Consider the following 13811-nt stretch of genomic DNA (forward strand, 5'->3'; position numbering starts at 1 on the left):
ACAGGCGTTAAGCTATCCCCATATATAGGCCGCGCCCGAAAATAGGTCAACACCGGGTCGACCAGCGGCGGAGCTGAAGCAGCCGTTAATCCCTCCCCATGCGTGGGCCGCTCCCGAAAATAGGTCAACACCGGGTCGACCAGCGGCGGAGCTGAAGCAGCCGTTAATCCCTCCCGATGCGTGGGCCGCTCCCGAAAATAGGTCAACACCGGGTCGACCAGCGGCGGAGCTGAAACAGGCGTTAAGCTATCCCCATACATAGGCCGCGCCCGAAAATAGGTCAACACCGGGTCGACCAGCGGCGGAGCTGAAGCAGCCGTTAATCCCTCCCGATGCATGGGCCGCGCCCGAAAATAGGCCAACACCGGGTCGACCAGCGGCGGAGCTGAAACAGGCGTTAAGCGCTCCCGATACGTGGGCCGCTCCTGAAAATAGGTCAACACCGGGTCGACCAGCGGCGGAGCTGAAGCAACCGTTAATACCTCCCGATACGTGGGCCGTTCCCGAAAATAGGTCAACACCGGGTCAACCAGCGGCGGAGCTGAAGCAGCTGTTAATTCCTCCCCATAAGTGGGCCGCCCCCGAAAATAGGTCAACATCGGGTCGACCAGCGGCGGAGCTGAAGCAGCCGTTAATACCTCCCGATACGTGGGCCGCTCCTGAAAATAGGTCAACACCGGGTCAACCAGCAGCGGAGCTGAAGCAGCCGTTAATCCCTCCCGATACATGGGCCGCTCCCGAAAATAGGTCAACACCGGGTAGACCAGCGGCGGAGCTGAAGCAGCTGTTAATTCCTCCCCATACGTGGGCCGCCCCCGAAAATAGGTCAACACCGGGTTGACCAGCGGCGGAGCTGAATCAGCCGTTAATCCCTCCCCATACGTGGGCCGCTCCCGCAAATAGGTTAACACCGGTCGACCAGCGACGGAGCTGAATCAGCCATTAATTCCTCCCCATACGTGGGCCGCTCCCGAAAATAGGTCAACACTGGGTCGACCAGCGGCGGAGTTGAAGCAGGCGTTAAGCGCTCCCCATACATGGGCCGCTCCCGAAAATAAACTACATAAAAATTATAATGGGCGTATGTTATCGCGCTCCTACTGACGTTGCCTCCTTTGCTAACGAATTACAAGACACAATCAATATCGTCGTAACACGTTTTCCTTCCTTACCCTTGTTTCTACTGGGTGACTTTAACATTCCAAACATAGTCTGGCATAGTGAACCTATCGTGATACACCCGTTCCCCGCGTTAGCAAAAGATTTTCTCGACTTGTGCGCACTGTTCTCTTTCAATCAACTGATAACCCAGTCCACCAGAATCGCACCACAAGTCGCTAACACCCTTGACCTTTTGTTAACAACACGACCCGATTTTATTTCGAACATCACTTACTTACCATCCTTAAGCGATCACTCCCTTATCCAGTTCAACATCAACATTTCACGTCCGAAATCGGAAAAAAAAGATCAAGACAATTCACGACTATAAGAAAGCTGACTTTGAATCAATTAACCACGAGCTCTGTATATTCCTTGATACTTTCCTGACTGATTTCGATAACCGCAGTGTTCAATTGAACTGGAATATGTTTGTTACTAAAATTCGTGAATTAACAGGAAAATTTATCCCTACCTACACTCTTTCCTGTAACGATAACGCTCCCTGGTACAACACCCACATTAAGCGCCTTTCAAACAAAAAGAAACGTTCGTACAGACTAGCTAAAACATCTGGAAACGCTCAAAAATGGACAGCTTACAAACGCGCGACATATAACTACATAACAGCGCTTAAACAAGCTAAAGATAACTTTTTAAATAACACATTGCCATCCATGCTAACTACTGATACAAAAAAGTTCTGGCGCACTATTAACCCAAAACATGACGACGCCATAACCCTTGTTGATAGCACCGATACCGCAATTCCCCCTGCCGATTGCGCATCTGTATTAAATGACGTTTTTGCGCGTAACTTTTCTAAACACGCTCATGTAACACGCCCAACTACACTATCTTACGACTACGCCGCAATGCACCCTTTAATAATCGAACCCGTTGGCATAGAAAAAATAATCGCCTCATTGAAACTCTCATCCGCTCCTGGCTGTGACTTAATTAATGCTAAGTTTCTAAAAAACACTAGCACATATTGTTCCATTATTCTTGCAAAGATTTTCCAGCAATCACTTGACAAAGGTTCACTGCCTGCTGATTGGAAGGTGGGGAAGGTGATTCCACTCTACAAATCGGGTACTAAACATTCCCCACTGAACTATCGGCCTATTTCCTTAACCAGTATACCATGCAAAATTATCGAGCATGTTCTGTCTTCTCATATTGCCAACTTCTTAGAAGAAAACTCCTTTTTTTCTGAGTTTCAACACGGCTTCCGCAAAACATATTCATGTGACACCCAACTAGTATCATTCACGCATAAACTAAACCTATTGCTTGACCACTCTTCAGTTGCAGATCTAATTTTTTTGGACTTTGCAAAAGCGTTCGATAAAGTGTGCCACAGCTTATTAATCTACAAACTGCAGCAACTAAACCTTGACCCTAAAATTCTGTACTGGCTGGAGGTTTTCCTCACTAACCGTTCACAGTTCGTTTCAGCTAACGAAGTAACATCTAATCTGAGTCCTGTTTATTCAGGTGTACCACAAGGCTCCGTGCTTGGACCCCTCCTATTTCTCATATATATTAACGACTTACCTTCCTGTGTTTCATCTCAAATTCACCTATTTGCTGACGACTGCGTAATTTACACCGAAATAACTCGCGACGAGGATGTTACCAGGCTTCAAGCTGACCTTAACGCCGTTTCTGCATGGTGCAATTCATGGTTAATGGAATTAAATGTCAACAAGTGTAAATTCATGCGTGTATCTCGAACTACCAGTGAACCACCTGTGTACTCCCTTTATAACGCTCCATTAGAATTGGTAACAACTTACAAGTACCTTGGCCTTCACATCACCTCTGATCTTACTTGGAATACCCACATCACCCATATAATAAGTAACGCTAACAGAATGCTAGGTTACTTACGACGCAACTTTTCCAAAGCACCTTCTTCCTTAAAATTAATCCTCTATAAAACTCTAATACGACCTAAACTTGAGTATGCGGCTTCAATCTGGGATCCAGGTCAAGTAAACCTAATGCACTCACTGGAAATGGTTCAGAAGAACTCAACTCGTTTCATTCTTTCTAACTATAATAGAACCGCGAGTATCAGTGCCATGAAATCTAGCCTTAACCTACCGTCCTTGTCATCACGTCGAAAATTGTTCCGTTTGTGCCTTTTTCATAAATTATTTCATCACCCACTGCTACGCAACAAACTTATTTCTCCGTCTCCGTATGTATCGCCCAGACTAGACCACATTCATAAGGTCGGCATTTCATTTTGCAGATCCAACGCTTTTTTTCAGTCATTTGTACCACGCACTTCCAATGAGTGGAATCACCTCCCCGCCTCGATAGCCACTATCGCAGATCACCTATTATTCAAGAATGCCATAGCTAGCACTGTATAACTAGGAACCTTTTTTCATATTGTTCAACCTGTACTCACAAACGACTTAGCTAACATTGTATATCTAGGTGCCATTTGTTAAATAGTTTTGTTTATACATATTTATATACATAATTTTCTGCTCTAGTAACTCCTGTTTGTTGAATTTACCCGTTTTGCTTGTAACCACTCCCCTCTATAATGCCGTAATGGCCCTGAGGGTATGATAAATAAATAAATAAATAAATAAATAAATAGAGCAATACCGGGTCAACCAGCGGCAGAGGTGGAGCAGGCGTTAAGGACTCCCTATACCTGAGCCGATCGCGAGTAAATCAGCTTTATTAATATTTGAATGGCGAAGATCATGCAAAGCCGTGCCGACCCGCGCTGGAGGTCAAGCAGGCGTTAAGCACTTCCAATACGTGGGCCGCTCCCGACGATAGGACAATGCCAGAGCGACCAGCGACGGAGGTGAAGCAGTCGTTTATTACTCCCTATACCTGGGCAGCTCCCGAAGTTAGGGCAATGCCGGGCCGACTCTCGGCGGAGGTGATGCAAGCGTTGAGCATTTCTTATACGTGATCCGATCCCGAAGATGGCGAAATACCGGGCCGACCCGCGGCGTAGGTGAAGCAGGTGTTAAGCACTCGCCATACGTGGGCCACTCTCGAAGATAGGGCAATGTCGGGCCGACGCGCGGCGTAGATGAAGCAGGTGTTAAGCACTCCCCATACATGGTTCGCTCCCGAAAATTGGAGAAGGCTTGCGTGCTACGGAATAAATCCTGGAAGTTCAACTGCCCCTGCCATCCTAGGGCTATATTTGGATGTCGGATCTCAAAGCAATCTTGTTGCTGTGCCAAGGCCTCTAGCAATCGCTTAATTTTCAATTCTTGTTGCACGGCGGCTGAATCAAGATCGCCTTGAGTATATGTTAGTGCTCATTTGGCGAAGCGCAGTTGCAATGAAACTCCCAATGTCTACCAATTTTCTGCCGGACTCGGGCTCATTGTTGTGTCAATGTTTTTCAAGATTTCTGAAAACAGCTACTGCGAGGAGGACGAGGGTGTTCTTTCAGCTCAACCTAAGGCACTCGCTAACCTCAGAAGAGCGACTGAGGGGGCACCTAGCTACGCGAGTGCTGCTTTTACGGAAGCGCCCTCTAAAAGCAGTGAAGAAGCAAGTGATGTGCTTGAGTCAAGTATAGTTTACTATGTTTGTGGATATTTGATACACACTTTCGTAAAGAAAAGGCAGAGCAGCTCGTGCCACGACCTCCTGAACGAAAGTAGCCAGGACGTCGCAATACCTAGCCAGCAAGGATTGCATTTATGATGTTTAAAGCTGCTGAAATAAAGAGAAAAGCCCTCGGCCATTTAACTGCGCCATCTGGGGCAGCGTATGAAGATGACGTGACACTGGAGGACAAATTTGCACATGCAACAGATGCTACTGCACACCACCAAGGCGTTACAGGTGAATTGTTCTTCATGGTGACAGAGGAGACTAGCGATGCCACGTAGCCCGCCGCGGTTGTTCAGTGGCTATGGTGTGGGGCTGCTGAGCACGAGGTCGCGGGATCGAATCCCGGCCACGGCGGCCGTATTTCGATGTGGGCGGAATGCGAAAACACCCGTATACTTAGATTTAGGTGCACGTTAAAGAGCCCCAGGTGGTCGAAATTACCGGAGTCTTCCACTATGGCGTGCGTCATAATGGGATCGTGGTTTTGGCACGAAAATTCCAGGATTTATTTTTGGCGATGCCCCATTTTGCTGTGCAGACTGCAAGCCGCGATTTCTGCAGTTCTACGTCCACCTTCGACTCGTTTGGCATTTGCGGTTAAAAACCGCGATTTAAGATTGGTAATAGCGCCTAAAGTTGCTGACAAAAGAAAGCTGAAGAAGGCACACTAGGTAGCTGTCCTAGTTTCTTGCAAAAATAAGAATACTTGCTTTCTTCGTTTGCTTCAAAGAATCATACTTTTCAGTTTCCTTTCCTTATTCAGCTTCCTCGACTTGTCAAATTATTCCATCAGTGTCTTCAAGTATGTAACATATATTTCTTTCAATGCAAGCTTTTTCATTCCCTATTTTTGTTCAAGATCATTCTTCCTCCTCCTCCAAACACAAAGTCAACCTATTCTTTGGTCATCCTTAAAGGGCCCCCCCTCCAGGTCTGGCCATTTTGAGCTGACAAGCGCCGTGCAGGCAATGCCCGCTAACCATTCTGTTAAGTATTGCATTGCTACGCGCCGCGGAAGCGCTGGAATTTCAAGGCGAACGCCGCCCTTCTCTTCGCCGCGCTCCCAGCCGGAGAGTCGAGTGCGTGCATGGCAGTGCTGCGACGTCGCTCACAGTGGCACGTGATTTGGAGAATTATTCGAGGCAACATCTGTTATTAGTGTAACCTGCTGCTTCAACAGACGAATTAAAGTTCAGAGATGTAATAAAACAAAAAATCCGAATGTCTGCGCGTTTACTTCGCACCGCAGCAAGACAGATGTACAGGGCCCAGTGACCGCGCCCGGAGCAGCCGCTATCGCAGCGCTGCCATCAACGGCGCTCGCCGGTCATGAAGGAGAGGGAATATCGTTCTCGCTGTCATGCTGTGCTGCGACAAGAACTAGTGAACCGCATGCTCCAAGTCCTGCCCTCACTGAGGGCGCTCCGCGCGTTAGAGAGCAGGGATCCTGGGCGCTTCGCCAGGAGCGTTTTCTCGATGGTGCGAGTGGGCTAGGTTGCAGCGGCACCATGTTTAATCGCTGCTTGTTCTTCATGCAGTTCTTCGGCTTCCTTGCTGTACCCCCGCTTTGCGGCATCACATGGCTTGGAACTGCTTCGTCTGACTTGGCTCCCTTTGCGGTCGAGCAAGTGGATGTCATTGAGTGGTTGCCCAGGAACTGCTCTATCGCTTCCATATGCGATTGCCTCGGCGCGTCCCTCTTCAAGCTACAGCATGCCAGTCACCTCGAGGTCCCGTCCTTTGATCAGCCAATCATCGACAACTCTCGGTCTGTGACGTCAGCAGCCGACGGTATAAATGTCCAGCGCGTGGATCGACTCTTCAGTGGGCTAGGCTGCACCGGCACCGGCACCATATTTAATCGCTGATTGTTCTTCATGCAGGTATGTTACTATTCTGATGCCGAGTGTTTCCGATCTGATGATCGCTTTCTGCTGCTGCTCCCTTGCCCACAAAGTCTTGTATCCTGCTGCTCGCATGCATTGTATTGCGCAAGTTGTCTCCTCTTGAGCGGAGATGTGGAAATCAACCCTGTGGCCCGGGCCCTCGGTCTAGGTTTAGGCGTGGATCCGGTTCCGCTCTCGATGAGAATGATGATGCTCGCCCTTCCTTTGATAGCCATGACAACAACGGCCCTTCGGAGATTAGATTAGATTATGGGGTTTTACGTGCCAAAACCACGTTCTGATTATGAGGCACGCCGTAGTGGTGGACTCCGGAAATTTCGACCACCTGGGGTTCTTCATCGTGCACCTGAATCTAAGTACACGGGTGTTTTCGCATTTCGCCCCCATCGAAATGCGGCCGCCGTGGCCGGGATTCGATCCCGCGACCTCGTGCTCAGCAGCCTAACGCCATAGCCACTGAGCAACCACGGCGGGTAACGGCCCTTCGGTACCCGAAATGTTCTCTTAATTATTGGAGGGGCACACTCAGTTGGCACGAGATGTTGCGGAAGTTAAGTCATTTCAACAGTCAGTTGCGCGTCGCTTTGATGTTTTAGTCACGTGTTCATGCACTAGAATCCACTTGTATGTCAAAAGACTCTAGTTTACTGTGTGATTTACTTGCTGAAATAAATTCCTTGACTGCTAAGGTAACGGACTTGGTCTTAAAAAATGACAGTCTTGAAAATCATTCTCGTAGAAACAATCTGATAATACACGGCATTTCTGAAGTCCTGGATGAAAACGCTACTACCCTGATGACTGCAGTTTCATATGTATTTACTGAGCATCTGAAGACTAGCTGCCCTCATATTGAGCGCTGCCACAGGCTCGGTAGAGCACGCACTGGTTACATTCGTCCCGTCATTCTAAAACTTTCTAACTTCAGCGACAGAACCGAGGTTCTTAGGAACGTCGCAAAACTCAAGGGCTCAAATTTCGTCATTAAAGAAGATTTCTCTTTTAGGGCTCGGTTAATTCGGGAAAAAATCTGGGACGCATCAGCCTCTTTTCGGGACAGCGGTTCTGTTGTCAAGTTGAGATATGATCACACTTTCATTGACAAGGTTCGTTATAACTGGGATGACAGTTCAAACTCATTAGTAATGGCACCCGCTCAAGTTTCTTCTGAGCCTGGCCATTTGACTTCCGTTCCATCCACTTCCTGAATACATCCTGGCCGTTTCGAGAACCTTGTTGTCTTGAATATAAACGCTCGTAGTATTGTTAAAAAGTTTCCCGATTTATTGTCCCTTATATCTGTTCATTCCCCCCACGTTATCGGCATCAAAGACTTGGCTGCACAATGGTATTTACGAATCTGAGTTCACTCCACCCGGTTTTGTTGCCGTGCTCTTAGACAGAAATTGTACTGCTTATCCAGTCGGACCTACGATTCTCAGTCTTGCCTTCTCCTCCGGAAACAGAATCCGTGTGGTGTAAAATTTACCTACATAATCGGTGTGTTGTGATTAGTGTTATATATCGTTCCCCCGGCTCTACTCTTGATGTCCTTCATGCTGTCGCAAATTACATGAGCGATATTAACATTGCTTCGTCGAGTTTTATCTGTTAGGGTGACTTCAACGCCCCTGGCATCCACTGGCCATCACTGTCTGCAGTCGGTCGCGACACAGCTATCTGTAAAGAACTAATAAACATTTCCTTGTCCTTTGGTCTCACCCAGGTTGCTCCTAATGCAACCAGGTTAAATTCCGTCCTCGACTTAGTTTTTCTAAGCGCTAACCTAGCCGAACATGACTTTTCTTGCGAGGTAATTGATGGTATTTCAGACCATAACGGCGTTTTAGTGTCACTCTCTTGTCCAATTTCTAAATCCCCCTACACGTTTACTAGTTTCCCTGATTTCACTCGTGCGGACGACAACTCCATTACTTATGTCTTATCTGATCATTTCGATCGTTTAGTGCACTTTCATATAACCAGGACATCAACTGCTTTGCTAACTACTTTGAGCGTCTTGTCAAATCATGTATCGAACGTTTTGTGCCCAATAAAACTAAGAAAAGCAATTCTAACATTCCATGGATGACTTGTGATATCTTGTATTTGTCCCGTCGCGTTCGAAGGTTCAGGCGTTCCAAAAGAGACAGTGATCCCATGGCGTTGGATAGATTCGTGAAGGCAAAAAAAGAACTCAATCTTAAGTTGCAAAAGGCGAAGAATTTCTTTTTTCGCGTTCGCCTGCACAATTTGTTAAGAACTAACCCACGAAAATTTTGGTCTTATATTTTACCTCGCGATACTTCATCCACTTCTTTCAGAATAGATAATGACGTCATCAACGACCCGGCAGTGATATCCGATGCTTTCAGCAAGTATTTCCAGTCCGTGTTTGTTTCCGATAACAACTTTATCCCGACACTTACCAATATAGTTTCTTCTGAAGCAATCGGTGACGTTGAGATAAACTGCGAAGGCATCCTCAACCTTATATTAAACCTGGATGTTAAGAAATGCACCGGTCCGGACGGGATACGCAACACGTTCCTTGTTCGTTATTCGTTGTGGTCATCGAAATATCTGTCAGTCATATTCAGAAAGTCCTTATCCGCTACTGTACCTTCTTCATGAAAGTTAGCCAAAGTGCTCCCTCTTTATAAATCTGGAGATAAGCAATGTTTGTCGAACTACAGGCCAATCTCACTGACGTCACAGTCATGCAAAACGCTGGAACACGTCATTCATAAGCACATCACGCTTTTTCTGGAATCAAATAATTTACTGTCTAACATGCAATATGGGTTTAGGCGCGGTTTTAGCACGTTAACGCAGCTAGCTGAGTTCACGAATGACATTTCATTTAACCTTGATGTAGGCAACCAGGTTGATGTCATTTTTATAGATTTCTCGAAGGCATTTGACACCGTTTTGCATTCTAAACTTATTGCTAAACTTAATGCTGTACTGAATTATCCTCATTTAGTTAACTGGATTTTAAGCTTTCTCTCATTTCGCTCCCAGTTCGTCTCTTACAGTTCGACTGACTTCGCTACTGTTGATGTGACATCAGGTGTGTCCCAAGGCTCCGTCCTTGGGCCGCTTCTTTTTTTATTATATATTGCCGCTAGGTGTCACGAGCCAGCGCTGAAAAAAAAGAAGTTGGGACTGGAATACGCGCTCAGCAAGAAACGGGCACTGAAGTAGAAGAGGTGGAAGCCGAGGACGCCGGCTTGAATTATTGCACGCCATCTTGTACCACTGCCTCCCTCGCCGACGCTGGGTACATCGTCCATTGTCTTTTCGTGACAAAACTGGTGGAGGTGCGTGGTACGGTTTATCCGATGCCACAAACCCCTCCTGGTAGCAGGAGTACCAGCCCTATCCTAGTGGACACCCCTGTTCACCGGGCAAGTAGGAGAATCCGAGGATTGCCTCCGGAGCTTGATCCTCTCTCCGCAACAACATCGACGCCCCCACACACGGGTATGGAAGGAACGTCGACGTCCCTACCGACCATTAGGCAAGGTACGGCCACAACGGCAACGCAGTATCTGCTGCAGAACCTACGAGTGCCGAAAGTGTTCCACGGAGATATCTTCAAGGATGCAGAAGATCTTCTGCATCCTTGAAGATATCTCCGTGGAACACTTTCAGCACTCGGAGGTTCTGCAGCAGATACTGCGTTGCCGTTGTGGCCGTACCTTGCCTAATGGTCGGTAGGGACGTCGACGTTCCTTCCATACCCGTGTGTGGGGGCGTCGATGTTGTTGCGGAGAGAGGATCAAGCTCCGGAGGCAATCCTCGGATTCTCCTACTTGCCCGGTGAACTGGGGTGTCCACTAGGATAGGGCTGGTACTCCTGCTACCAGGAGGGGTTTGTGGCATCGGATAAACCGTACCACGCACCTCCACCAGTTTTGTCACGAAAAGACAATGGACGATGTACCCAGCGTCGGCGAGGGAGGCAGTGGTACAAGATGGCGTGCAATAATTCAAGCCGGCGTCCTCGGCTTCCACCTCTTCTACTTCAGTGCCCGTTTCTTGCTGAGCGCGTATTCCAGTCCCAACTTCTTTTTTTTCAGCGCTGGCTCGTGACACCTAGCGGCAATATATAATAAAAAAAGAAGCGGCCCAAGGACGGAGCCTTGGGACGCACCTGATGTCACATCAACAGTAGCGAAGTCAGTCGAACTGTAAGAGACGAACTGGGAGCGAAATGAGAGAAAGCTTAAAATCCAGTTAACTAAATGAGGATAATTCAGTACAGCATTAAGTTTAGCAATAAGGACTGGTTAGTCCAGTTTGAGCGCGTTGCCGAGATAAATGAATGGAGCGACGCGGCGAAGTTAAGGAACGTCTACTTCAGCTTGGAGGACGGTGCCCGTACTTGGTACGAGAACCGAGAAGCGCTCATCAAATCGTGGCTCGAGCTCCGTCTAATGCTACGCCAATGTTCCGTCTCCTACGCCAATGCTGATTGCCGCGAACGAGCCGAACGGGCGCTCCAATCCCGCATTCATCTGCCGAACGAGAGCGTGACGTCGTACGTCGAGGATATGACGCGCCTCTTCCGTCAGGTGGACCCAACCATGTCCAAGGAAAAGAAGCTGCGCCATCTAATGCGGGGAGTTAAGGAACAGCTATTTGCTGGCCTTGTTCGAAGCCCGCCGAAGACCGTGGCTGAATTCTTAACCGAAGCCACCACGATGGAAAAGACGTTACACCAGCGCTCAACTTTCCATGAAAGGCAATTGAACCCAACTTGACCTTCGGACCAGCGCTCAGCTCCGTATGACAGGCACGCGAACGCTGCTTCACTGACGGACGCGATTGCCTTTGGAAACGTGGACGTTCTCCGAGATCTTATCCGCTCTGTCGTGCGTGATGAGCTTCAACGGCTCACCTGCCCGCCTCAGCCCACGCTAGGTTCCATTTCTGCCCTTGTGAGGAACGAAGTACAGCAAACGATCCAATGTCCCGTTCCAAGCAACAATGCCCCGCCTGTGACAGCACAGTTGCAGCGGCCGTCGTATGCGGAAGTTTTGAGGCGAGTCCCTGTCCCCGCTCCGACCCATTTCGACCCCGTCACGTCTTACGCCACGTCATACGTCCCGCCGCTCCCATCTGTGCAACCAATCGAACGTATGGAGGATCGTCGCCTGCTCTAAAGGAAATCTGACGTCTGGCGTACCCCGGACAGAAGGCCTCTGTGCTATCATTGTGGAGAAGCCGGTCACGTATACCGCGAGGACCCATACCGCCGCCTCGGACTGCAAGGTTTTGCCGCGGATTCACCAAGGCACAGATATGGCGAAAGGCCTAGGGCACGGAGTAAGACATTTAGGAGGTGAAACTCCCGTCAGCGCGAGCGAGCGCGGGCAACCAGATAAGGTCACAATTGTTGTATGCGCCGACGGGACCGTATACAGTGGCGGCGCCATGCGGCGCGTCGTAGAAGCCGCAGAGAAAAAAAAATGCAGCGCCCGGACAGGCGGCTTCGGCGCTCTCTCAACGGCGGTAATTTCTTTCCAGGCCGCCAGCACGATAACGGCTCCGCGGGCATGTGACTTTTTCTGGTCGCCGCAAACAGCGGAGTTTCCACTCCTAAATGTTTCTTGCTCCGTGGCCTGGGGCGATCGAAGAATACTTGACCCAGCAGAGTATGCCACTGTTCCCGCGGCGGCAGTCGCGCTCGCCGTCCCCCAGGCGTTCTTGCCCCGCTCCTAAAGCCCTCCAATGGCAGCGCAGGGACGATCGCCAAGCCCTCGCCGAGAAAACTAAGAACAGCGACCTTCGGGGGCGAGGCCGCTGATAATCGCCCTTCCGAAGACCTCCCATCGACGCGAGCACGGTCTATTCAGCACGATTCAACGACGACAGCAGCCGAACTCAGCGACAGACTCTTGCTTAACATACCCGTCGTGCTCGACGGCCGCCACGTTAGTGTTTTATTGGACACGGGGGCCGACTACTCAATCTTGTGCGGAAAACTAGCGACGGAACTTAGAAAAGTTATCGCGCCTTGGTCTGGAACGCAAATTCGTACTGCTGGCGGGCATGTCGTAACACCGCTGGGCATGTGCACGGTCAGAGTACAAATTCGTGGGTTCACGTTTCCAGCCAGCTGCCTTATACTCCGCGATTGCTCTCCGGACCTTATCTTGGGCGTCGACTTTCTGCGAGAGTATGGTGCCATTATAGACCTCCGGGAGCGCACAGTGACTTTTTCGACAGAAAGAGCAGCGAACAACCGCGACAATTGCCGACGTAACGCGCTTCGAGTTTACGCCGACAGCGTAACTGTACCAGCACGCGCAAGTGTCCTGGTAATGGTCGTATGCGACGATCTGCGTGACGGCGAAGCTGTTGCAGAGGGCGATTTCTCCCATATGCTGACTCATGGTGTATGTGCAGCCCGCAGTCTGATTATGCTTCGAGGTGGACTTTCGGCGCTCCTCGTGACGAATTTCAGCCAGGACCATCGGCACCTATTTCGTCGTACTACTATAGCTTTCGCTGAGCCCATAGCAGACGTTGCTGAATGCTTTGAGGCTGTGACGAAGGAGAACCCAGCTCAGACACCCAGCAATATCGACATCAATTCAGACCTTTCGTAGGAAAAGCAGAAAGCGCTGCGCGAGTTGCTCCTTCGGTTCAAGGAGTGCTTCGCATCTTCTTCTAAGGTACGCCAGACGCCCATCACGAGACACCGAATAATCACGTATGACGATGCTCGTCCCATACGACAACTGCCTTATCGCGTATCGGCGAAAGAGCGCAACGTGATTAATGCACAAGTGAAAGAAATGCTTGACGATGACGTCATACAACCATCCCAAAGCCCCTGGTCATCGCCGGTGGTCCTCGTCAAAAAGAAAGACGGAACGCTTAGGTTCTGCGTTGACTATAGAAAGTTGAATAACGTCACAAAAAAAGACGTTTATCCGCTTCCGCGGATCGATGATTCGTTAGATCCACTCCGGCGAACCAGGTATTTTTCATCCATAGATCTGAAGAGCGGATATTGGCAAATCGAAGTTGACGAACGAGATGGCGAAAAAACTGTCTTTGTTACCCCGGATGGACTGTACAAATTTAAAGTACTTCAATTTGGCCTGTGTTCTGCAC

Source organism: Dermacentor variabilis, unplaced genomic scaffold (assembly GCF_050947875.1).
Source record: "Dermacentor variabilis isolate Ectoservices unplaced genomic scaffold, ASM5094787v1 scaffold_13, whole genome shotgun sequence".
Taxonomy (NCBI): domain Eukaryota; kingdom Metazoa; phylum Arthropoda; class Arachnida; order Ixodida; family Ixodidae; genus Dermacentor; species Dermacentor variabilis.